General features: G+C 35.7%; 1 pseudogene; it reads left to right on the plus strand.

Moving 5' to 3' along the window:
* The first annotated feature begins 15,489 nt into the window (after positions 1-15,489).
* Positions 15,490-26,243, plus strand: LOC120885767 (protein FAM151B-like; annotated as a pseudogene).
* The last annotated feature ends 718 nt before the right edge of the window (positions 26,244-26,961 follow it).

The raw sequence follows: 26,961 nt of genomic DNA on the forward strand, positions 1-26,961 counted from the left end.
GTGGGGAAGTGAGAAACTGGGGAAAGGCCAGGGGAAGGAAACAGAAACAGGTGCCAGGAAAAAGCCCCATGCATTCAGCTGAGACCATGCTACCTGAAGCTGGTACTACCTGACTACAACAGATAATGGTTTAGGTAAAAAGAGCAGAAGGGGTTTAAATGATGTTGATGGAGATTCCAGCTGCAAGAAAGAGCTAACACCCCAAAGGTTACATGACTTTCTCTGGCCAGTGAGATCCGGGCAGAAGAACCCTGTATTCTTCCAGGAGGAAGCTTTAAGAACCAGTGAGCTGTTTACTCTTCTTTCTTCCTTCATTGTGGCAGCAGTTATGCAAGTGCACATCAAGAAGAAGCTGCCACCAGCCTGAGTCCCTGTGTGGGTGCTGTGAGCAGAATCCCCTGCTGACACATCCTTGTATCTGTAGCATAAATAATAAATGAACTCCAGTTGGGCTAAACCACTTAGATTTGGGGGTTACTTGTTATGGCAGCTTAACCTAACTTAAACTAGCCTAGCCATTTGAAATTCAAACATTTTCAAAACAAGTTGCTAACCAAACAAGATTGTAGTGATGGAATTTGGCTCATGGTAGGGCTGGCTTATTGCCTTTGGCTAGAAACTGAAAAGACGGAATCTCAGCCAGCTGTTCCAACTTTAAGAAAATAAAGTCCCTGAAATTGAGAACCAAGGGTCTCAACAGAGACAACTTACAAACAAATAGTGCTTCTGTCTTTCCCTGCCTCTTCCTCCCACCCCTTATCTCCTCTTTTTCCTTCCCACCACCAACTCTGTGACAGTTTTTCTTCCTGTCTATTGTCACTAAGACAATGGCCAAAAAGTTTTCCTTCAACAAAACACTGCATGTGATTAAAAAGAATAATCAGAGGCTGGGGTTGTGGTTCAGTGGTAGAGCACTTTCCTAGCATGTGTGAGGCACTGGGTTCGATCCCCAGCACCCATAAAAATAAACAAATACATAAAGGTGTTGTTTCCATCTACAACCAAAAAGAAGAAGAAGAAGAAGAAGAAGAATCACTAACAGCCAACCCTAGTGCCCGAGTTTTCCCATTTCGCTAGGGAATCCTAGAATCATCATTCAATGTTGGCCACTTGGAACAGAGAGCAGTCTGGTCCTGGCAGAGGCAGGCATGGGAAAGGGTTGCCAAGCTTCCAAAAAACTATGAGTTTCCTGAAATCTCAGCAAATATTTTTTCACCCAATCTTGATGATACTTTCAGGTAATGATCAGTACACCAATCACACTTGGCTCACCAAATTTCGTTCTTCTAGGTTGAAGCGTTCGTTTGCAGTAACAGTTTGAATTTTTAGGTTTCACTCTGTTTTCTCCTATATGGATAGATATAGTTGGAACGTTAAATCAAACACGGTTTGTGCTAGCTCTTTAAAACTTGACACAATAAAGCAGTTCCAAGTTCTATCTCTAAGGTTTGATTCCTATTGATGTAGCCCTAAGCAGAGACTGGCGAAAATCGCTTTGTCCAGGGGTAGATGCCTGGATTAACACTTATCTCTCCACAGTATTCTGATCTGCAGGAGTTACCTCAAGGAAAGGTATTTTGTAGTTAAGTTACAGAAGCAGTGACATCATTAATTTGCTTAGTTTTCTTTGTTCCTTGTATGACTAACTTCCCAAGTAGCAGTTCTCCAGGCATGAATACAAGAAAGCAGCTTTCTATAGATCACACAAACTTACCCTAATTCTCAGCACACAAGAGAGAAAGCCAGTGTTCTTTAGATAATATATGTAGAAATTCCAGCCATATTGGCTTTTATTTTTCTCTTATCTTGGTTAGATTTGGGGAGTAGAAAAGGGGCATTCATGGACATAGTGCTCTATAGTCCTCCTTTATTATTTAATGATGACACGACTTGTGAGCCAGTAGTTATTTAAGGGACAGTTACAGATAGCAGCAGTGAGAGAAAAGTCAAATGAGAGACAGGAAAAGCCAAGATAAGGATTTTACTGAGTGGCTCACTGTGAAAGGTAATGGTATTCCATTCTTCTGAAGAGGATGTGATGTGCCTTTCAGCATTGTCCACCTGAGTGAGGATCCACACAAAGAAGCATTTGCCCTTAGGCTGTCAGTTTCTTGGCATGAGTATTACTCAGGGTTATTACTCCCTGAGTATCCTCATGTGTCTGCCCAATGGGATCATGCAGGATTCTCAGAGCACAAAATTGGAATGTCCCGAGCAGTCACTTGGAGAAGGACATGGTCTGTTTGTGTCAAAGCAAGCACTTAATTGATTGCCAAAGCCATAGATAGACATAGGTGAGACCTAAGGAAAATAAGATAGGCCATTTGATAAAAACCAAAACAAGAAAACAAACAAACAATAATTCCAAGAAATCCTGAATTGAGAAGAATGAAAACATTTTTATGACATCTCTACTTGGATTTGAATCTGGACTCTTATTTGTTCTATGGGTCATTTTGGACCAGTATTTTTCAATTTTTTTTTTTTTGTATCAGGGACACTTAGCTACAGAGCTGCATCCCAAAATCATTTTATTTTTTTCATTTTTTAGACAGGGTCTCACTAAGTTGCTCAGAGCCTTGCTAAGCTGTAGAGGCTGACTTCAAACTTGTGATCCTCCTGCCTCAACCACAGGAGCCACTGGAATTACAGGTGAGCACCACCATGCCCAGCTTGAACCTGTTTTTTTTTTTTTAATAATTTTTGTGTCTCAATTTGTTCATTACAAGGTGGGAAATAATATGTTTCAAAAAAAACAGATAAATACTGCTATTATAGGAAATATACTTGGTTCGTATTGTCTAGAGGATACCAAGTCATGTAGAAGAGAGGACTTGTAATCACATCCCATAGATTTAGAAAGATGTTGATAACAAATTATTTGTGTGTGTGTGTGTGTGTGTGTGTGTGTTCATAAAATACTTTATTCTGAGTCACTCCAAGTCTCCTTTTCCCCAAGATGGTCCTTGTTTTAGTTCTTTCATTATTGTGACTACTGTGGAGGAGGACAATTTTATTTAAGGGCTCACAGTTTCAGAGGTCTCAATCCATAGAAGCCAGCTCCAACCCTCTGGGCTTGAACATCATGGTGGAAGAGTATGGTGTAGGGAAGCAGCTCATAGGACAGTCAAAGCAGAGACTTATTCTACTCTCTGGATACAAAATGTATACCCCATAGCCATGCCCCTAATGAGCCACTTTCTCCAGTCATATTACACCTGCCTGCAGTTGCCACCCAGTTAATCCAATCAAAGATTAATTCACTGATTAAGGCTATAACTCAATTATTTCTCCTCCAAACTTCTTGCATTTTCTGACATATGAGCTTTGGGGGGACAACACATCTAACAAATTATTTTTGTTGAACAATACAGCAACCCTTATATTAAATAGGCCAAGAATTATATTTATTTTCTGATTAAAGAACTTACAACACAGAGAGATTATATACTTTAACTCAAATCTCTTACTTAATAAGAGACAATGCCAGTTTTCTGCCTCTTCTAAGCATTTAATCTCTTCCCTTCATTTTTAGCAAATATTAAAAATTCTAATTTCATCTTCAATTTTCAAATTATAATTGACTTACAAACACAACTTATGAGTCCCAGGATTAATTGGGTAGACTAATACTTGTTTACTTATTGAATCTTGTTGAGTAGTTTATTCTGTATCATTTATTTTAATTTTGAAAATGGAACAAGGCCTTCCAACTCATTTTCCATGTCAGAGGTGCATTATAGAAGGGCAAGTGCAATTATCTCTGCTAACTTCTAGCTTTCAACTGAATTAGTGATTCCTTTATTCTTCCTTAAATAAAGTTCTTAGGAAGAAATCTATTTGTCAAATGATTAAGTATGCCCATTTGAATATTAACTTTCTAAAACCCTAAATGACTTTTAGAAAGTGCACAAAATAGTTTATATTTCAGAAAGCCCAATTTGCATGAACTATGTTAAATCAAAATTCACCATTTAACAGAAATGTTTTTACAGACCACAGTGATTTTACCAAGATTATTCTTGTTGTTAATTTATTTTTGAAAAATATATTGCAGATCTTTGCCACAGCTTTAAAAGTATCCTGAAATGATATCTTTGTAATGTTGATTATGTACCCAGTACCACTCTAAACCTCCTACATATACTAACCTATTTAAACCACACAATAATCTAATGAGATGGGGAAAATTATTATCCCTATTTTATAGATGAGAAAATCAAGGCATGTAAAGGTTAAGTGATTCATTTAAGGTCTCATAGCTGCAAGCCCTTGTGTCAGGGACCTCATCTCCATACCCTTAACCACCTTGCCTGTTTCCTCATATGATTCCTAAAAAGGAGAATCAGAATTCTAGTGCATTTGCAAAAAATAGAAAAATCTAATTAGGGACAGGGATATTTGATCATTGGATCATTGTTTAAGAAAACATATAATAGAATTACCTATTGAAATGTTTAACAAGATAAAAGAAATGGACTATGATAGATAAATGTGCAGAGATGTCTGTGTCTATTTTATTTTTCCTGCTATAGTTTCTTCATCAGAATTTTTGTATTCTACATCATTTTTCTTGTCTTTGACTGGTAATCACAAGTCCAGGTAAGTCGGCTTAACAAGAAAAAAAATTTATTGAAGGTATAACATATAATACTAAAAGCTTATGCTGTTTTGGGACTTGTTTTACCTGGGACCATATTTTTATTTATTTATTTCCATCTCATGTCTGTTTTCCTCTTTATTGGTTTCAAGAAGATCCCCCTAAAAGCAGTAAAAAGATACCACTGTTGATTCTGGGGGTGTCAAAGTTCTATAATCTTCAGAGCAGTCTTAGAAGGAGAGCTCTTTTCATTCAGGTTCATATTAATGGTCAGAAAAGAACTAATGGGCTCTTCTTGTGTCACAGATCTGCTCCTGGAATAATCACTAATTCCAGAGGAAATGGTACTCCATTGGCCAACCTGGATTAATAGGGACTGACACATGATTAGAATCACATCCAATAAACAAGCCCTGTCAAAAAGAAAAAGAGGATTTAGTTCCCAGAAAGGGAAAAGAAATTTGTGTCACTGATGAGTCATGTTTCCTTGGTGTTCCAAAATCTTCAGATCCCTTCAAAACATTTCATGACAATGGCAACAGTAATAATCACTGTGGGACCCTTATTTCTCATTTTCTCTGAGGGAAAAACAGTGAAGTTGAATCACAGATTCTTCCCATTATTTACCATCTTCATTAAAGGAGGAAAATAATACTTTAAAATTATTTATGATGACTCTTAGATCAGTTATGGTCATTAGTAAAAAAGTAAACTATCTTATTAAAATAAAAATATTATGATCTAACTTGTTGTAGCAAATGTATTACTGTATATAACACATGTCTGATGGGATATAATCTCTCCCCATCTCTCTTAGGCTTACCTATTCTTAGAATCACCTTTATTCTGGCCATAGCAATATATTAGAAATTTCCAAAATGTGCTCTTCTTTTTCACAGAAGCACAATTTTGTATGTGTTGCTCTTGTTGCTATTCTCTTAGAATGTCATTTCTTATCTGCCATGCATACTTTTGATTCCAAGGATATTCCCCCAATTTATAGTCTTTATATCCTTGCATTGATCTAACTCTGATTCATATTCCTTACTCCATATCTCCAGCAGTCATTTTGTAGACTAAGAAAAATGAATTCCTCAATACAAGTACAGCAAATATAGAAATCCCACTATGACACAGATACCACGGTTATACTTAAAGTACATTTGAGAAAACCATGGCACTGAAACACTGCAAAGTTCTAATGAGTAGGAAAGGTAAAATACAAATCCAGGTAGATTAATTTTAATCACTGTAATATCCACTCTATATATTGAGTGGATATTACACTATAATATACTGCCTCTCATTCAATGAATGCTTATGGAATGTATAGATCAATGATTATTGAGAAAAACCTACTACTGTGTCATGACTGACTGGAAAAAAGTAATGAGTTAAAATGAAAAAGAAACCAACACTAATATCTGCTTACTTAAAAACATTAACTCATGAGTGTAATGTAAATTGATTAGTGGCTTTAGCATAATGGGAAGATATTCTTGTTGACCAAGATACATACATACAATTTTATTTTCTGGGAGGAATGTTTGACCTATTAGCATTTGATTTAAATACACACACACACACACACACACACACACCTCTTCCTAATGGGACCTGTAAATCAATATATACATTTAATTTTTAGATTTTTTTCTTGAGACAGGAGTTAAACTTATGATGATCTGCATGCACTTCTTTTGTTAATTCACAATATATTGTTTAATGTTTATTTTTTGACATCAGAGGAAGACCTTCTGAGAATGTTGCCAAGTAGGTCCCTGTTGGGGCTTGAAATTTGACTGTATTTAGTGAGACGTGATGCACAGGCACCTGAAAACTGTCAGGATGTGGTTACTTTTTTCTGATCATACTGAATTCAAGCAAACACTTCAACTAAACTGAATAATAATAAGACTCTAAGGAATGGAAATAAAGAGGAGATGGGTTAGGTTCACGTAAACCAGAACAAACAAGCAAGCAAAAACATTCCAAGCAATCACATCATCTCCACAGTAGCATAAGTTCTGTCCATATGTTAATAAGCTTTTTATTCCAATAAGCAGAGTTGTTATTATGTTCCACCAGGAGAACCTTCTCCTCTACACATTTTACAACTAACTTTAAGAAATTCTGAATGCAATCTCATTTCATACAGCATTATTCACGGCCATTTGTTGGCTTCTTTCCAGCTATTACTAAGTATTCTTATTTTCATATGAACTCTGCCACTTATCTGATGAAACTTTCACTGTCATTTCAAATATATTATTAACTGCCAAGAACTTCATTACCTTTCTTTTATTCTTTAAATAAGCCACTCTATTTTTGGTTTTTCATATTATATGTTTTGAGATGAATTACTAGTCATAGAAAATGTTTTATCTTTAAATAGGCACTTTTTTCATTATCTTCCTCAAATACTTAACATCAGGTCTTTAGAATCATGCTTCTATACACGTAACTTGTTTAAACTCCTCAACAATTACAATTTCTTCAGTGTGTTAATTCATATAAGATGTACAGACATGAGAGGGACCCATGGAGAATTATCCCCCAATACTCAGAGTTGTTTGTACAATCAGTTCTCAAAACAAACAAACGAACAAACAAAACTGATTATTTTGGCCAATTCATCCCATTGAAAAGATATCAGTATAGCTTCCTGCAATATCCTTACCCATATTTCTACTTAGTGTGTTCATATTTCTTTCCCCATAACCTCATGAGTTTGGCCAATGAACAACAGCAATAGTGGTCATCCCAGAGACCCAGGAAAACTTTTGAAAGCTGATTCCTAATGTGTGCTGACATGGAATAGGATTCCTACAGTCCTTCACCACCTTGTGCTCATATCAACTTGCTCTTTCTTGAGGTTTTACAATTTGGTGGATCACTCAAATACAGCAAAACCATCATCTAGAATTCAACAACAAGAAAGACTATCACCAATCTCAAATGGGATTGTTAATGCTAGGGTTTTAGTGCTAAAGACTGGAACTATTAATATTATTGATACCTCTCCTTAACTCCAGACCAAAGGTCTTTTGCTTTCAGTTCTGGTAAATTTCAGTCTGTCAAAACTCTGCACACTGCCTTTCTTTCCCGCCTTTGACATACTAAACTACTTGTAAACCTTGCCCTAGTCCATGTCATCAGCCCCCATTGTTAAAGTGAGAGATTTGACTCTGGTTTTAGTGATTTATACATGAACAAGAAATGGGATTTCACAAAGAGGAGAATTTACAAGGGGGGCAATTCAGATTTGTTTTTCCTTTCATAAAACAACAATTATTATTAATGCATGGTTCACATTTGGTGAACTCTGGGTACCCAACTGAAATAACCTCAGCAAGAAGGTTCTGTCTCTAGAATAATAACACCTATATGTATACATATACTGAACTCCAACTTTGTTCCTTACACTAAGAGGAACTTGGCCTGTGCATTTCTATCTGGTCCTAGTAATAACTAGTTACTTGTTCCTGGTTAATGGTGGTTATTACTAAGTTATTATGTCATTTGCTGAGTGCTTCACACTTGAGTGGGTATTTTACACATTTAATTTAAGTTCATTACCAGCATGAAGTCAGTGGACTAGTCAGCTTTCCATGGCTGTTAATAAATATCCAAGACAAACAACTCATGGTTTCAGAGGTTGCCCTCCATACTTGCATGGCTCTTTTGCTTTGGCCTCTAGTGAGACAGAACATCATGACAGGGCGTGCGTAATACAGCAAAGCTGCTCACATCATGGTGGCCAGCCAGGAAGCTAAAGAAAGAAGGAGGAACAGGGATCCCAAAATCCCCTTCAAGAGCATGCCCTCAATGACCTTCTACTAGTCTTCACCTCCTAAAATATTCCTCCACCTTCCAACAGTGCCACAAACTGACAACCAAGGCTTTAACACTTGAGACTTAAGGGGGCATTTCAGACCCAAACTGCAATAGTAAGGCATGATTCCCACATTTTATCAATAAAGATACAGGTTCAGAGGTGTTAAGTATTTATAACAGAAGAGGAATTGTGACTGAATAGATTAAATAATATATGTCTCTACACTGTCTATAGGTAAAGAGATTTACTGTCCTATTGGACACACTTGTGAGCAGTAGTATCCTAAATCTTAAAGTAGCAGAATATGAGCCTGAGCCTGACTCTCTTTATATACAAATTGTTTCCTCACTTTGTGCTCAAATTGTCCTGTTTCCTCTCCTTCTCTCTTTCCCTCCACTTTCTCCCTCCTTCTCCAACCCTCTGTCTCTGTGGAAAGCCAAACCATGCAAATGGCTCAAAATGAGCCATGATAAAATCAGGCACTATATATAAGCAATAATTTTTAAATGTGGCTCATACCATTACTGAACAATTATTTTTCATTGTATCAAACAAGAGGTTCTTGACCAGAATTCTAAATGACAGCTGATTTCTTTCTTTTTAGATATACATGACAATAGAGTATGTTTTGACATATTAGATATACATGGAGTATAACTTATTCTATTTAGGATTCCATTCTTGTGGTTGCACATGATGTGGTTTCACTGGTCCCATATTCATATATGAAAGTAGGAAAGTTATGTCTGATTCATTTTACTCTTTCCTATTCTTCTCCCCTCCCTTCCCTTCATTCTTCTTTGTCTAATTCAATGGACTTTATTAACAATAGCTTAGGTGTAGAACCAACGTAAATGCCCTTCAACAGATGAATGGAGAGAGAAAATGTGAGATACACACACACACACACACACACACACACAATGAAATATTAATCAGCCATACAGAAGAATGAAACTATGGCATTTGCCTGTAAGTGGATGGAATTGGAGATTATCTTGCTAAGTGAAATAAGCCAGTCCCCTCCAAACAAAGGCCAAATGTTCTCTGTGGTTATGTGGATGCTGATACACAATAAGCAGGGGTCAGGGAATAGAAATCAGAGCTGATTTCTAAAAACTTTACAATAAGCCTATTGAATTGCTACTGAGATGCAAAATACATGCTAAATCTAAAATTCTGATGTATATTGCTATGGAATGAATGCTGTGACTCTTCCAGATTCATATGTTGAAACCCTCACCCAAAATATGATGATGTTTGAGGAAGGTAATCAATGTTAAACAAGGACATAAGGGAGAGAGTTGCAATCCAGTAAGACAGATGGACTTATAAGAGGAAGAGAGAAAGGTATCTGTATTCTTCCCATGCATGCATGAAGGAAAGGGGCACTTAGGAACACAGCAAGAAGGAGCCATCACCAGCCAGGAAGGGAGCTCTTACCAGGATGAGAGCTTGTTGACACATGATCTTGCACTTCTTGGTCTCCAGAACTGTGAGAAGTGAATTTTTATTGTTTAAATCACCCAGTCCTGTTTTGAACAACCAACAATAAAAAAAGCCCTCAAACCTAACTGTATTGAACTACAAAAAAAAAAAAAATCACCCAGTTCTTGAATGAACCAAGACTTTAAATCAAAATATTATATGTTTGTACTTATAATATATATGAGAGGCATACAGAATATGAATCCTGGCTCTGACAGTTGGCAAATTTGTGACCTTGGGAAAATAATGCAATCTCTCTTTCTCTAACCATTCTTATCTGTAAAATGGATTAATATTAACAGCAACATTTTGATGTTATTTTAAGGGCAAAATGAGTTAAGACAGTGGCCTAAACCTGGTGGATGGACATTATGAAGGGTGGTATGAAGAAGATCCATTCCCAGATCCTGACTCCACACATACTCTAACTAACTGAGAACTCGTGGCCTAAGGAAAGGGTCTTGTCAGAGTGTCATGTCCACTTTCCTCTCTGGTTTCACAAATTGTCTTTTATGCATTCCAGTATAAAATACACCTCTTACCAATCTAGAATCTTAATTATGCTACTTTCATGTGATGTATGAATGTTCCAGTGCCACACAGAGGGGTAATATGAAACAATGTTGTTAGCAATCAGATAGTGAGTGGCTGTAATAACTAAAATTATTTTTTGAAAAATATGTTGATTTTCAGTTCTTTGCATTCATTAAAATTAAAGGAGGACTTTTAATTTGAATAATTAAATTTTCAAGTGGCAGTTAACTGAAAAGAATTAGGGCACTAGAGGTTTAGTTCAGTGAAAGAGTGCTTATCTTGCATGTGCAAGGTCCTTTGTTCTGTCCCTAGCATTGCAGACCAACAATAACAACAATAATTAGGGAAGATAGCAGAGAAATCTCTTATTCCAATCTAATTTTGTGTGTAAACCTGATTCTTGGTTTGTCAAGTACCAAGCTAGGAATGGTTATAATTTTTTAAAAAATATTTTGATATATATGTACATATTTTGTACTGAGGATGGGGATTTTGGTTTGCTTTATGCCTAGCCTTATAGACAGAAGATACACTATGGCTGTAATCACATTCCTGCCCCTATTCAAGGATAACACTCATAGGCTCCATCTGTTGGAGGAGACCTGTGAATATCACATGATGAGAGAGTATGAGGGACAGGATCTATTATTGCAACACCTTTGAGTAATATTCATTACCACATGAGAGGAAATACACTATCACTTCAAAGTTTCAAGTTTTTGTTTTTAAGAGTGGAGAAATAATTTGGAATCAATTTCCTCTTTATTTTAAGGAAGAAATACTAGTATTTTAATAGAGATTTTTCTAAGGAAGTTATCCTATTCTGGAATAAAGAGATATGTCACAATGAGAATTAAAATTATTCTGCATCAGAAACAAACATTTCGTTCCTACTCAGAAATGGAGTTACATCTCTAAACTTTCTTTCCTTTTAGAATTTGAAAGAACATCCTATTTTTCCCTTTCTGAAGTCCTTGAGGCAAGTCCTTGTTTTGAATTTTGGGCTAGACAACTATGCTGAAGGACACTCACAAATGGAAGAGCTAACTCTGATGTGGTATTCAGGTTTTGAATTTTTCTTTCTTCTTTTTATATGATAATTCTATTTTATCATATTCCAAAGACTTTAGTAAAACTTTGGGTTATGTCACACTGCATTTTGAGATGGTTCTTTGTAAAATTAAGGAATATGCTTGTATTAGGATAATCAACCTGTTTTGGTTTGCCAGAAATTTCCCACGTTAGTGCTTAGTCTTGTGCTCAAGAAAATTCCTCATACTTGGGCACACCTAGAAAGTCAATTCCTCTAGTTGGAGATTACACTTGGGGTTCACTTGTTGGGAGAGAAAGGTAGCAGTCTGGGTAAGTATAGTTTCAGTTCAGTTAGAAGTGGATTTGGAGGAGGTGTACCCATCTTCTTTACCAGAGTCCGGGAGGCAGCCCAAAAATCAAATGACTCTTAAGAAAAACTATTGAAATCATGGAAACAGGCACATAAGATTACTTGGGTATTCTTTCAGTTGTTTCATAATGGGTATTGTCTTGCTGAGACTAAGATTTTTTTTATGGGTAAGTACTTTGTTTGAGTTCTCTTCAGAAATAATTAGAACATTTCATTTCATATCTCTGTGAAGGTATATGTTAACTTGTAAAAAATGGATCAAATGGATCTTTCTGATAATGATGCAAATGTTTTTTATTCAAGAGATAGAAATGATTTCCTAAAAAAGATGTTGTCCATGATGGAAAACAGATTATCAAAATATGATTTCACAAATCACATGGTTTCTTGCCATACAAAGATAGAATTTTTCTTAGCTTCATAGTGCTTATAAAGGGGAAAGGATGATGTGAAGAAGCTTCACAGAGAATATACTCAATAGGTGAGGTGTTTTAATCACATAATGGGTGAGTTCCAAAATTATGCCTGTCTACTTCTCAATTAAAAAGGAAGCAGACATATATGGAGAGTAAGTCCAACTAAAAGGTATATTAATATGAGCAGTTCTATGGAGAAGTCAGCTTGACAACCATAGAGAAGATCAACAATGACATGTGAGGTACCTTGATGATAGAGGACTTGGCAAGTATCAACCTGGGAGGCTTTGGAGATTAGTTCTGAGGCCGAGAGTGTATAAACTATTATAGCATGAGCTCCTTGTATTTAAAGAAGCATCTTAAAGAACATAGCTTTGCTGTGGTCTAAGTTCTCAAAGGGTGTGTCTGTTATGGTTTAGATGTGGTATCCAAGATTTGCGTGTGTGACATTGCAAAAAGGTTTGGAGGAGAAATGATTGGGTTACATACATCCTTAACTTAATCAGTAACCTAATCCCTGATGACATTACCTGAGTGGTAATGGGAGGCAGATGAGGCATGGCTAGAGGAAGTTGTTCATTAGAGGTGGAGCTATGGGGTGTATATTTTGTATTTGGAGAGTGGAGTCTCTGTTTCCTGTTCATCATGTGAGCTGTCTCCCTCTGCCACACTATTCTGCCATGATATTCAGCCTCACCTTGAGCCCTGAGGAATAGACTCTATTGTCTATGGATTGAGATCTCTGAAACTATGAGCCCCTAAATAAACTCTTCCTCCTCTACAATTGTTCTGGTCAGATCTTTGAAGTCACAGCAGAAAAACAAAACAAAACAAAACAAAAAACCTGAATAAAACTGTGTCACACCATTTGAGTTTTGAAATCCAGGAGTTGAGGTCAGTAACTCAGTATGAGGAATCAAAGGATCAAAGGTATGGGGTGACATTCTTCAGAAAACGGAGGTTCACTCTGAGTTCTCTCAAATAAGGTCTAATAAAATTTCATGTTCTTATAGAGAGGCAGGGAATCCTTCAAAACATCAAATTAGGCAAGATATTTGGAAGCATTTCAAAGCCACATTATAAAAATTTCCCCTCAGAATTACTTTATTGCCTGTATGATATTAATCAGATTTGAGCTTAAATTAGCATCTTGTTCAATGCTTCTATTTTTAAGACAGTATAAACACTTTGCTTTCCCTAATTCTTTATAAGACAACCTTACTATTTTGCTAACTCTTCATTAATAAGGTAAAAAAAAAATTTGATATTACTTTTTGTGTTTTTGTGTAAGTGGGTTAGTTTTCAATCACTAACAAATATCTGAGATAATCAGTTTATAATGAGAAAAGTTTTATTTTGGCCTATGGTTTTGGAGGTTGCAATTCATGATGCTTTTGGCTCCATTATTTTGAAATTGTATGAGACTTGTATTACTTGTAATGAAGACTATATATGTATGTAACCATTATATAATGTGGAGGACTTTATAGACTTATATTTTATAGCATATGAACTGAAAATCAAGTATTTCTGCACAGTGTGAGAGGTTTTCCAGATCATATACAATAAATATGTGTATACATTAGGCTCAGAAAAACTGGATAGCAAAGTTTTCAACTGTAATAACAGAATACTTTGCAAAATATACCTAGAGGAAGATCATTTTCATCATATTTGGCTTTTGAAATGTTTTAGACAGGTATGTTGATAGAGATAGAGCTATTGAAATATGCTCAATTATGCTATAATTCTTTTTATTTATTTTTTTTTTAGTTGTAGATGGACACAATACCTTTATTTTATTTATTTTTATGTGGTGCTGAGGCTTGAACCAGTGCCTCACACGTGCTAGGCAAGCAGTCTACCACTGAGCTACAACCCCAGCTTATGCTATAATTCTTAAAAGTGACTAGAAAAAATACAGGTGGGGTATATGGATATATAAATAAATGTCCATATTTATAGAATTTAAATATCCGAAAATATGGAATATAAATAGTGGATCAAATGATATAATTGATTTATTTTTATTTTTAGATAATAAAAGTTGACAGCAATTTTATGGTTTTACCATTTAAGTTTGTCTTAAGACTTGAGTAACTATTTAAATAAGAAAAGAGGAATTAATTCTAAGAACCATATGTTTTAGGTTGAATATAAAGAATTATTTGTGATTTGATGACACTTTTAAGATGCTAATGAATACTGGTGTCTCTCCTCTTCTTGTTTTTCTCTTCTTTAAATTATTTTTTATTTATATATGACAGCAGAATGCATTACAATTCTTATTACACATATAAAACACATTTTTCCATATCTCTGCTTATATACAAAGTATTTTCACACCAATTCGTGTCTTCATAACTGAATTTTGGAGAAGGGGAGAGAAAACTTGAAGCTTCATCTAAATATCCTTGTGCAACAACACTCCTTTTTATGGAGTAATAACGATACCCTTTCTAAGATTAAAAAGAAAATATATCCAACTTATTTGGAAATTTGTGCCCCACACCAGCAAATGCTTCCCATCGCTGTGGTCTTCCCTAGGATAGCACTATCTGCCACGGCCACGGCCACAGCCACAGCCACAGCCATGGGCAGGCGAAACTGCACAGGCGCGGCGCTACCGCCTCGGCCTTGCTGGTGCGCCCAGGAGCTAGGAGCTCGTGGTTCTCCGAGTCCGCTTGCCACGCGGGCGATTGTCGGCTGGTTGCCCATCGCTCGGCGCCTGCGCAAATGGCGGGCGTCCGTCACCATGACAGCGCCTGCCGGGCCGGGTAAGCAGGGGTCCCCAGGGCTTCCAGCCAGGCGGGCTCGGTCATAGTGCGCAGCGCGGCCCTGAGCCCCGAGCTCGCCGCCCGCCTTCCTGAGCCAGAGCCCGGAGTTGGGCCTCTCTGAGAGGCTCGTCTGGCAGCAGGGGAGTGTTTCAGGTCTTCTTAGCTCTCCTCACCTAGTTTTCCTTGAACTTAGCGGCTCCTGGCGGCCGGGGATGGGCGCGCGCTCACCATCCTGTGGTAGAGAACCAGGGTTCCCGGGAGGGCGTTAAAGAAAGAGCGTTTAGGGCGCCCGAAAACGGCTGGTTTATTATTTGGAGATCTTGGTTGGTTTGAAGGGATCGTGACACTTGCCCAGCCCATAATATCAATGGACAGAATAGGGAATAGCCATGGTCAAGTGCGCTGCTGCTTTGGGAATTGGTTGAGGGTTGACAATGCAGGGAAGGCATGGAGCACGGCCTGCCACCTTCTCGGTGCACGACTTTTGCCAGCTACTAACTAGTGTATGCTGTTGTTTGACCCCTGGAACCCAAGGTGTTTTAAACCGCGGACGTCCAATTCCCCAGAAGGTTACAGTCTCTCTTACATAAGCATGAGTGGTGGCATTGGACAGCCTCGGTGGCGCATTCCTTCATCAGCTTAGATATTTTACAGAATGTAAATATAATAGGTAATCTTTATGGGGCATTTAAAGTATATTGAAGTAGGTCAGAGCTTTCCAGTACCAGGATTTGGACTCATTACTAGTAGTAACTTTTTGGTGTTTTCTCACAATCCTGACTTAGAGTAAGATCATAGTAAATATAAATTTTTTATCCTGCATTTTTCCTAATATCACCATGTCACAAAGCTTTCTATAACAAATAACTTTAAGTGACTGAATTTTTTTATCAAAAATTATACTGTAATTTATTTAACCAATTTCCTCATGTTTCCTTTTTTTAAAAAATTAGAACTCATGCAGTAATGAACATTTTTTATTATTCTTCCTCAATTCTGATTTAAAAAAATCTTATGCAAGATTTTTGTAACAAGAATTATTGAATCAAAGAATGTGAACATTTTTTAGGGCATAGTTAAGCCTCATAGAATGTTTAATTCTGAAAGTCCAAATCTCAGACTAGGCTCACACTCAAAAAATTAACCACTCTCATTATTAAGCTGTAAAAATACAGATTTTCCTGAATTAGTGCAAGGTTTGCAAAATGTTGGAATAAATGTGTGCTCAGGTGAAAATTTCCAGATTGTGACACACGCCATTAAATAATAATAATGAATTCTAATCTCATGAACAGTTTTTGGCTTAGCTAATTCTTAACCAGTTTGTTTCACTAGGTGAATCATTTTCTTCCCTTAACTTTTTAAAAAATAGTATCTTTTCAGTGTAAAAAAATCAAAAGGCACAATAGGATTTTTAGTGCAAGGTTCCCTGCAGTCCCTCAGTCAGTTCCTCTCCACACAGGCATGTGTTACCATTTCTTGTATATCCTTTAAGAGGTTCTGTGTACAAGCCACATGTAAAATATATAATATGTTAATATATGTAATATGCATAGTCTTTCTCCCACTTTCTTTATATACAAATTAATTTTATAGCACTAGTTCTTAGCAGCTTAGAGTAAGTAAGTTTATTATATAGTTCTAAAAGTCTTCAAAACAGTATAATTCAGTAGTTGGCAGTGTATTCACAGACTTGTGCAACTATCACTACAGTCAATTTTAAACTATTGTCATCACCAAAAAAAGAATTAAAATCCCCTTTATACCTCAAACCATAGCAGCACATCTACTTTCTATCCCTACCTATTTATTTCTTCTGGAGGCTGGGGTTGTGGTTCAGTGGTAGAGTGCTAGCCTAACACGTGCGAGGCACTGGGTTAGAGCCTCAGCACCACATAAAAATAAATAAATATCTATTCTGGACATTTCATATAAATGGAAATGTACAGTGATGTGATCTTGTCTGTATGACTTCTTTCATTTTGCATAGGATTCTTCAAATTGTGTTCATATTGTGGCATGTATCAGTATTTCATTCCTTTTCAGGGTCAAATAGTATTTTGTTGTATGTGCATATGACATTATTTTATCCATTTATTTGTTGATGGACATTTAGATTGGTTATATTTTTGACTATTATAAATTGTTGTAGTTGGTTTTGTGCTGCTATATAACAGAGACCATAGACTGGGTAATTTGTAATGAGCAGAAATGTATTGGCTTACAGTTTTGGATGCTGAGAAAGCCAAGATGGAGGAGCTAAAGGGCTTTCTTGCTATGTCATAATGTGGCAGAAGGAGCATAGCTGAAGAGCAGCAGGAGACAGAAAGAGACAGTGAGGGAGTACAAGACAGAGTGTGCCTATTCCTATTATAAGGACATTAATCCGTTCATGAGGGTGGTGCCCCCATGAGCCAAACATATCCCATTAGGCCTTACCTCTCAACCCCACTACCCTGGATCATAGGTAATCAGAGGCTTCTTAAATTCTAAAAATATTCATACAGTCCCTGACTTAAGATGATTTGACTTATGATATTTTTGACTTTATATGGTGCAAAAATATACTGGTGCAAAAACATTTCATTTTCCATGTTCATATAGTATTTGATAAATTGCACGAGATTCAACACTTTATAGTAAAATGGGCTTTGTGTTTGGCGATTTTGCCCAAGTGTAGGTCTTCTAAGCATGCTTAGTAGAGTAAGCTAAGCTCAGATTTTCAGTAGGTTAGGTGTATTCAGTGCATTTTTTTTAATTTATGATATTTCCAACTTACAGTGTATTTATTAGGACATAACCCTATCATAAGTTAGGGAGCATCTGTATATAGTTGTGGTTAAGTACAATATAGAAATTTCACTCATTAAAAGGGCAAGAAATTTTTTAAAAATTTTAATTTGTTATATATGACAACAGAATGCATTACAATTTACATTACACATATAGAGCACAATTTTTCATATTTATGGTTGTACACAAAGTAGAGTCACATCCTTCATGTCTTCATATGTGTACTTAGGGTAATGATGACCATTGTATTCCATTGTCTTTCCTACTCCAAGAACTTTTTAATTCTAATGTTTTAGATTCTTCAGTCACAGTATTTGTAAGTGTTTCATCGGTCATTGTAATTATACATAGTAGTGGGATTCGTTGTTACATATTTGTACATGCACACAATAAAAGAATAAAATTTGGCTATTTTGTTGCCCATTATTATTAATTTATAAATTGCCTTTATAAAATTTCAAATGCAGTGTTTAGTTGAAAGGTGCTATGGAAATATCTTATTATGAATCATTATCTAACAACTAGATTCCATTAAGTAACCATTTATTTAAGTCATTTGGTCTGTCTCAAAAACTTTATTTGTAACAGCCACATTAGTAACATATTCTATCATGAGAATATACTATGATTTAATTATCATCCTATAGTTGGACACTTGTTAGGACCAATAATAGGCCTTCTATAATGCCTGGCTTAAATATTTTAAAAATGATAGCTATGCACTGCCATCTAAGTCCGAAAAGTCTCTGACTCTATCCTGTATGCTAAGTAGGGCCATGCATGGTGTGTTGGAGACTGGGGATAGTGGATTCTCCCGCTAACCCTTTCTTCTTTATTCTATTGCCCATCATCTAGGGTGGTTGCTGGGTCCCTATGCATATTAGTAAGAAGTTTAATTATTTGCTCCTCTGTTCACTGATAAAATATTACTTTTATTTATAGTTTCTGATAGCCTTTTTAAGGTTTGTAACTGTTGTTATATGGAGATCAAATGACTTACACATAGGGAATTTGTAAGCAATGTTTAAGTGAAAAAAACAATAATTAGGGATGTTAATATTATGAGAAACTTTTTTATGGTGTGGAAGATCAAACTCAGGGCCTCACATGGGTTTTTTCCCTCTTTTTTGCTTTTTAAAGCTTTCAAAAAAGTTCTATATTAGAAAATGGCATAATATGGAGTTGGCCTGGATACAAGTATTTTTTGCCACCACCTGCCTTAGTCTCAGTTAACTTTCATTTTAAAATATATAATTATGAAAAATGTTGTATGCCAAAAGTAGTTGATAGACATGAGAATTATTTATATTTGTACATACTAGATAAATCTATGACTGTTAATTCGAGTTTACTTAATATGAGGGTCTGAGAATCATAATTTGAAGATGAATATGTAGCAAAATATGAGATTTGAATTTTATTTTATTTATTTACTTGTTTGTTTGTTTGGTGTTTTGAACCCAGGGGCCCTTAACCACTGAGTCATATCCCCAGCCCTTTTTATTTTTTATTTTGAGACACGGTCTCATTAAGTTGCTCAAGCTGACCTTGAACTTGTGGTCCTCTTTCCTGGACCCAGTCTCTGGTATTACAGAGCTGCACTACCATGCCTGGCCTGTCATTTGAATTATAAATTGTCAATGGACAGTAAGACTTCAGGTAGAGAAAACAATTAAATTGCACAAAACTTAAAAGTTTTAATTATAGCTTTTGCTTTACATAAATTAGGGTCACATTCATTAGAAGACATTGTAAAATATTCTGCTCTTAAATTTCTGCTTTTTTCTGCTTTTATTTTCTTTCTACATTTTTATGCTTCTGGTGTTCAGACCATCTTATATATCTACTAGTTATATTACTCATATGTATTATATACCCGTCACATCATAAGTATTCTTTGTTTTTTTAATCTTGTATTTTCCTCAGGCTAATTACTTTGTTATCCTCCCTGGATAAGTCTTCTGTTCATTTTTATTATTATTTTTTTTATTCTATCACCTAGCCATCCCTTTTCTGGGCATATACTCAAATAAAATCACTACCTCTTAAAGATATCTCTATGAACATTATTCACAATACTCAAGTTATGGAAAGAACTTGGATGTCTAAAGGCAGACAAATATATCAAGAAGATATGCTATGTCCACACATTGCACATGCATGAGCATGCATTGGGTATATGTGCCTATGTGCACATGCATGCACACATACACACACACACATACACACACACACACACACATATACACACACATTCAATGTAATATTATTCAGCTCTAAAAAGAATGAGATTTGCTATTCACCACAATATGGATGAACTTGAAGGACATTATTGTGCTAAGTGAAATAATCCAGACACAGAAAGAAAAAAAAACTCATGACTTCATTCATATGAGGAATCTAAAATTTAAAATTTGAAATATACAAAGATGGAGAATAAAAGTGTGGTTACTCAAAGGAGGAATGATGAGACGTAGGTCAGAGGATACAAAGTGGCAAATACATTGGATGAACAAATATAGAGATTTCATGTTCAACGTGAGGGTATATGTGATATTATAGTGTATATGTGATTTATGCTCAGTGAATAGAGATTTTAGCTATCTTGCCACAAAAACTTTAAAAATAGGTAACTGTATCAGATGACTGATAATGTTAATTTGCCTCATTTTAGCAAGATTTTTACTATCAATATGTATCTATATGATCTATCTTATTATACATAATAAAACATTTTAAAATTTTACCCATTAAAGAAACATTCTTTTTCATGTAAATACTGTCATTTTAGGATTTTGGAGTGAAAATATACTGGAATATTTTCTGAGAAATAACCGGATTACAACAGAAGATGGCACTGAGATCATCTGGTATCATGCAGCTAACCACAAGGCACAGATGAATGAGGCATTGAAAAGTAAGTCAGTCCAGTTTCTGATGTTTGCTTTAAAGAGTAGATTAATTCAATACCTTTTTTGATATCTAACCAAATTTTTTTAGTCCTAATCTAGCAAATTCATTGGACAAAGGAGGGCATTCTTCTCTCTGCTTCCACTTGAACAGTGAGAAACAGCTGTCTGGACATTTGTGTTTGCTAGAACTTTCTTCAAAAGGACTGTTCCAGAATTTGGATTTGGGGATGATGGTGGAAGTTAAAAATTATCTCTCAATTAAGCTGTACCCACTGACCTAGCTTTATAGGTAATATAAGTAATATTTTGAACCCCATCTACTAATTTGGCTACCTTATTTTTCAGAATTCTTTCAGAAAATGAAATGCTGTTTGTTGAGCCTTCAAACTGCATCGATAGCCTGAAGGCCCTGTGCAAACTGGCCTGTTTTTTCAAGTTCTCCTGTCCCAGTATGCTTAGTTTGCGTCTGTACCAGCCTTAGAGTCCTCTCATGGCCCAGCTCTTCTCCTCCTCTGACTGCTATATACATTCTTTCTGGAATGCTCTCTTCTCACACTTTGCCTGGCTAACCTCTTAAACATCCTTTGGTATCAATTAAATTGCCTGTTCCTTTATGAAGACTTTTCTTGAACTCAGAATCACAATTCAGGGTAGCTCCCTGTACTCTTCCTTCACATGTGAACTTCTGTGTCCAATTTCTTTTATTTAGCATATTTTTAAAGTTCATTTATGTTCTAAGGTCTATCATTATTTCATGTCTATTTATGATTGTATCATTTCATTGTATGTATATTGCAGTGTGTTTATCCATTCATCAGTTGATAAATATTTCAGTTTCTTATTTTTTGATACTTTTACTATTGCTATGAACATTCATGTACAATTTTTTGTGGACATATATTTGCAGTTTTCTTGCATTATGTGTCTATAGAGTAGAATTGCTGAGTCATAGTATGTTTAATTTTTTTAAACTGCCATATATTTTTAAAATGGCTCTATTTTTTATATTCCTACTGCTGTGTAGATAAGGATTCTAATCTTTCCACATCTTTGCCAACGTTTGTTACTGTGCGTTTTTAAAAACAGCCATCTTGGACTGGGATTGTAGCTCAGTCGTAGAGCACTTGCCTAGCGTATGTGAGGCACTGGGTTCAATCCTCAGGTGCATACAAATAAAAATAAAGGTATTGTGTCCATCTATAACTAAAAAAGTTTTTTAAAGATAGCCATCTTGTGTGGTTTCTTTAAAAAATATTTTGTTGTAGATGGACACAATACTTTTATTTACTTGGAAAAATTCAAAAGTAGAACACTAGTTTAAGGTAAATTCATTTAGCTTCTTGGCATGTTTGCTCATCTGTAACAAATAAGGATTAAGTACAGTACCTGACATGTAGTAGTTACTCAGTGTTAGTTTTCTTTCCTTTCTTTTATCTTCTTTAAGAGGGACATGGCATCTCCTGCAGTTCTGCAGTTTTTCAGCATTAACTTAAGTTCTTTTATTTGGACAGGTAATGCTCATATGATAGAGGCCGATGTAATTCTTCCAAGTAATGGATCAGAGCATGCACAACCAGTCATGGCCCATCCCCTTGAAACAAACAGTGATAATACTCTATAGGAGTGGCTCACTGAGGTTGTGAAGAGCAATAAAGGCATCAAGCTGGATTTCAAGAGGTATTTGTACAAACATGCTACTGGCTGTTATAGAGTAACTTGGGGGCAAAATTAATAGCCACACATACGTCTGACTATCTACTTCTGTATCTTTTCCAAAATGAAAATGGATTTATGGACTCTAGTATGTTTCAGAGTGGACCTAAGGCCTACTGAGCTGTTTGCTATAATTGTTTCTTTGAGGCTAAAGCTAATTTTTATAAAGGAATTTATCATGCATGATCATTCTGATAACAGATTGCTAAATCTAAAGTTCTTTTGTTAATAAGTAGTCTTGGAAGGAAAGGTTCGGAGAGGTTTTGTTTATGTGTATTCAGTTTGATTTATGTTGATGTGTAAAGGGAATAATTTGGAACTTTTCAGTAACCAAAGAATTGCTTAAAAATACTATTTTGGAGACATTGATAATGAAGAATGAGGCTAAATGTCATTACTTCTATGTGCCCATCATAGGAAATTTTGCTTTTAAGTATTTTGGTGTGAAAAATTATAGGTAAAACCAGGAATAAACTGTGACACCAGAAAAGCGGTGATAAGCCCTATGAAGGCTGCTGCTATTGAAATCCAGGGTTGGCAGTAAACCTGCCTCATCTCTGAGTCATATTTTAAAATTGAATTATCCTCTCTGCCCCCAAAAATAATTATTTGGAGATTTTATGGGATTTTTAAAGTGACTAACCATTTCTTATGGGGCTGACTATATCAATAAGCCTCATTATTCTGTTGGTGAACAAATAAATATACAGAATCTTGACATACAGGGGTTTTAATTGACTAGGTTCAAGAGTTAAAGAGCTATCTTAAAATCATCAGGCTTTTTGAGTGATGACTGGTTCAGCTCTGTTTTATGGACAAAGAGACTTAGTCGCAGAGAGATTAGGTGATTTACCTAAGGATGACAGCTAAGCTTTGCCAGCTGAAGTAGCACCAGATCCTAGGCATTCTCTGCACTATGATAAAGCATCTGATCCTTGATACTTGGCAGTTTAAAGTTTTAGAATGCCTTGCCTTTTCATGTGCTCATTTTTTTTTGTATATCTACTATTGCCCCTTGGATTATCGACTGTGATCTATTCTTTGGCTCCCTATATATTAGCCTGTTTATTCTTTAATTTTTTTAAGTTTTAGATGGACACAATACCTTTATTATATTTATTTCTTTATTTTTATGTGGTGCTGAGACGCAAACCCAGTGCCTACCACACACTAGACAAGCAGTCTACCACTAAGCTACAACCCCAGCCCCTGTTTATTCCTTTGTGTGTGTATGTGGGGGTGGGGTTCTGGGGATTGAACCCAGGGCCTTGTGCATGCAAGGCAAGCACTCTACCAACTGGGCTACATCCCAGCACCCCCCCCCCCGCTGTTTATTCTTAAATGCTAGCAGCTACCCCAAAAGAACTGGGCCACTGAAAACTAAAATTTTATAGTGATTTTTTTCCATAACATTTGAAGGGTAATGCATGTAAATTAATGGTTATAAGAACACTTATTATGCATCAGACACTGTTCTAAGAGCATTACATGTATTTTTCATTTAATACTCGTAACAATCCTAAGAGGTAGATCGTTGCTGCTATTCTCATTTTCCAGATGAGGCAATGGAGACCGAAGTTATAAGTAGCCTGCCAGAGGTCACATTGATGGTAAAAAGAGCTGTCACCCCAATTGGAGAGTTCATGCCCCTAACCAGATTGCTGCACTACCTGTGTGAGAGGAGCTGAATGATATTTTAGTCAACGTTTAGTAGTTCATAATTATTTTATGCTTCTAGGTTACATGCTTTAGTATAAAAATAATAAGTTTTTAAATTTTATTTGGAGTTTTAGCCAACTCCAGAGTTTAAGCAAAGAATTATTTTCCTTTAAAATGTAATTTGAAGTTACTTATTATAATATCAAGTATAGTTTATATTTTGTCATCCCCAATGTCTATATAAAACTTGTAGGAAAGTAGGATAAGATATTCAGTACCATGCTATTTTGATTTCTATAGCGATGTGGTATGTTTCGTTGTTTTCTGTTTTTGTTTTTGCAGTGCTGGGGATCAAACCCAGGGCCTCACACATACCAAGCAAGCACTCTACCACTGTGTCACATCCCCAGCCCACCTTAGTAGTATGTTTTGAAATTGGGTCTTATGGTGCCTCCAGCTTTATTCTTTTTGCTCAGCATTACTTTGACTATTCTGGGTCTTCTGTTGTTTCATATGAATTTTAGATTTGTGGTTTTAGCATGGCATTGATACAGTACAAGACAGGAAGAATTTAAAGCAGAGAAATGAGAGTATTTAAATTAGAATCTACAAAGCCAAACATTAGGGCTTTTTGAGCCATTAAAATCTAGGGTCTTCATTTCAGGAGCAGAAGAGTGAGAAGATTTGAATCTCTTTCACTCTGCTGATATGTGGGAGAAGAGGAGTGAGAGACCAGAAGGTAAATGCTAGAGCCTGGTTTCTCTGGTTTATTTCCCAACTTACTGAGAATATTAATTTTTCCTCTTAAGGTAGGAGGCACAAAAGGAGTGGAGAGAAGAAAGATAGAAGCACAGATGGAAGTGTCCTCCCCTAAGATGAGGTAAAAGTGTGGAGAGTGTTGCTGAGTGTTCTCTCCGGCACCCACCTTCATAATGCTTAGCCTTCGCTGCAGTTAACTTTCTTGGAAATGAGCATTTCTATAGGTTCAGAAGGATTAATCTTAAAGGTCAGAAGATAGAATTAGAAGTAGTGAGGTTTTCTAGTACATTATGTGTATAATTTTAAAAAGTAAAAGTGATGTAGGCTGATTAAAACCTTATTGTTTTAAAGTACATAGGTGTCAGCTTCAGTAGATGTAGGGAGAAAAGAAAAAAAAAAGAACCAGCCTTTCAATTTAACTAAAATATCCTTGTCTCTAGTTTATAGAATAGGTGCTTACAGTAAAAGAAAAATAAATGTGGAACTCATAAACGCTTTAAGGAAATATAGTTTTTTTTTTTGCTTTCTAGTTATTTTTAGAAATGTGTTTATGTCTCCAAATTCACCCAAAGAATACATGAGGGAAAAAAATATTTCTTTTTTTCCTTTAAGGTCTTGAGCTGGTACTGGAGATATAGTGCCTGGACACACTAGGTATTTCATGACTGTGTATGTGTAGGTTATGAGTACATTTCACATTTATTGTCTTATTTATACATTGTCTGATGTGTGAATATTTATGTCTTATATTGTTTCACACTTAGTGATCCTAATATGGAGAGCTTTGAAACCCCTATTTGGTCCATAAGTAGTGGAATTATTTAAGTACTGATAGAACCTTTAAGTTCCTCTCATGAATAATAAGTATAAATCAACATTTTGAGATACCTTACCTTTCTCTTCTGTGTGTGTGTGATTTTTTATTTTATTTAATTCAGGTATTATTATATTACATTTTTATTACAAATTCAAGAACTTTAAAACCATTAGTCTAAAATAATTTCTTTTTACTCTAGAAATATTTCTCATTGTTACCAAACTATGTTTTTAGTCTGGCAGCTGTGAAACCATCCATGATACTCTTAGAAAATGTGAAGAGGCACCTAAAGTGTCCCGTATGGATTAATGCTGATATTCTCTCTGGTCCAAATGGAAGTAACAAAGTAGTAAATGCAAAACCATTTATAGACACTGTGACATTCTTCTTTCCAGATGTGACATTTTCCTTGTGTTGGACAACAGGATGGCATCCTGAGAAAGTCAATGAAGGTGATAATGCTAATAATTTATTTTTTGTTGGTCAAATTAAAATATTCTTCAATTATAAAAATAACATCTTTACTATAAGGTAAAAAAAATCATCCCATAAAATGTAAGAGTAATGGAGAAAAAGACCTGACCCAACAGGTATGTGTATGACCCTTCTGTTATTTTAGATAGATACTGTGTGTATGGTAGTATCTTATCACAGAGCTTCCGTGGCAAATATTTATTTGCAAAGTCTAGAATAACCAAAGTTGCCTCTTTAAATTCTTTGAACAAGTCCTGAATTGGTCTCTTTCAACTTGTTAACTGTTTTAGACACCCCCATCTTCCTTAGAGCAAACTCCATATGTCAGATGTCAAAAGCTTTTCAAATGATATGAAACAAAAAGTGGTTAAAAATTTCAAATGTTTCAAATGATATGAAACCAAAAGAGCACAAGTTCTGCTCCCAAGTCATTGGACAGGGCCCTCATTATGTTCTTTGTGGCTGACAGGAGAGTGGGAAGCCAGAAGACATTCTGTAGGCTGGATCCCTTCTTTTTATTCTTGTCTTTCTACAGGTGGACCTCACATTCAGTTTGTTCCTGGTTGAAACTTATTACACTATTGGGTTTATCTATTTCTTCATACATCCCTATGTAGTGATTTCTAGATAATCAGCCAGTAAGCAACTCTCTGGGCCATCTTACCCACATGTTAAATATAAAATCATCAACTAAAAGACATTAGAGACTATCAAGATTGTCCTGTGGATTTCAGGGTGTTCAGTTTCTATTCATGTGCTTTTTCCTTTTCCACTATGCT

The sequence above is a fragment of the Ictidomys tridecemlineatus genome, unplaced genomic scaffold, assembly GCF_052094955.1.
Source record: "Ictidomys tridecemlineatus isolate mIctTri1 unplaced genomic scaffold, mIctTri1.hap1 Scaffold_82, whole genome shotgun sequence".
In the NCBI taxonomy this organism is placed as follows: Eukaryota; Metazoa; Chordata; class Mammalia; order Rodentia; family Sciuridae; genus Ictidomys; species Ictidomys tridecemlineatus.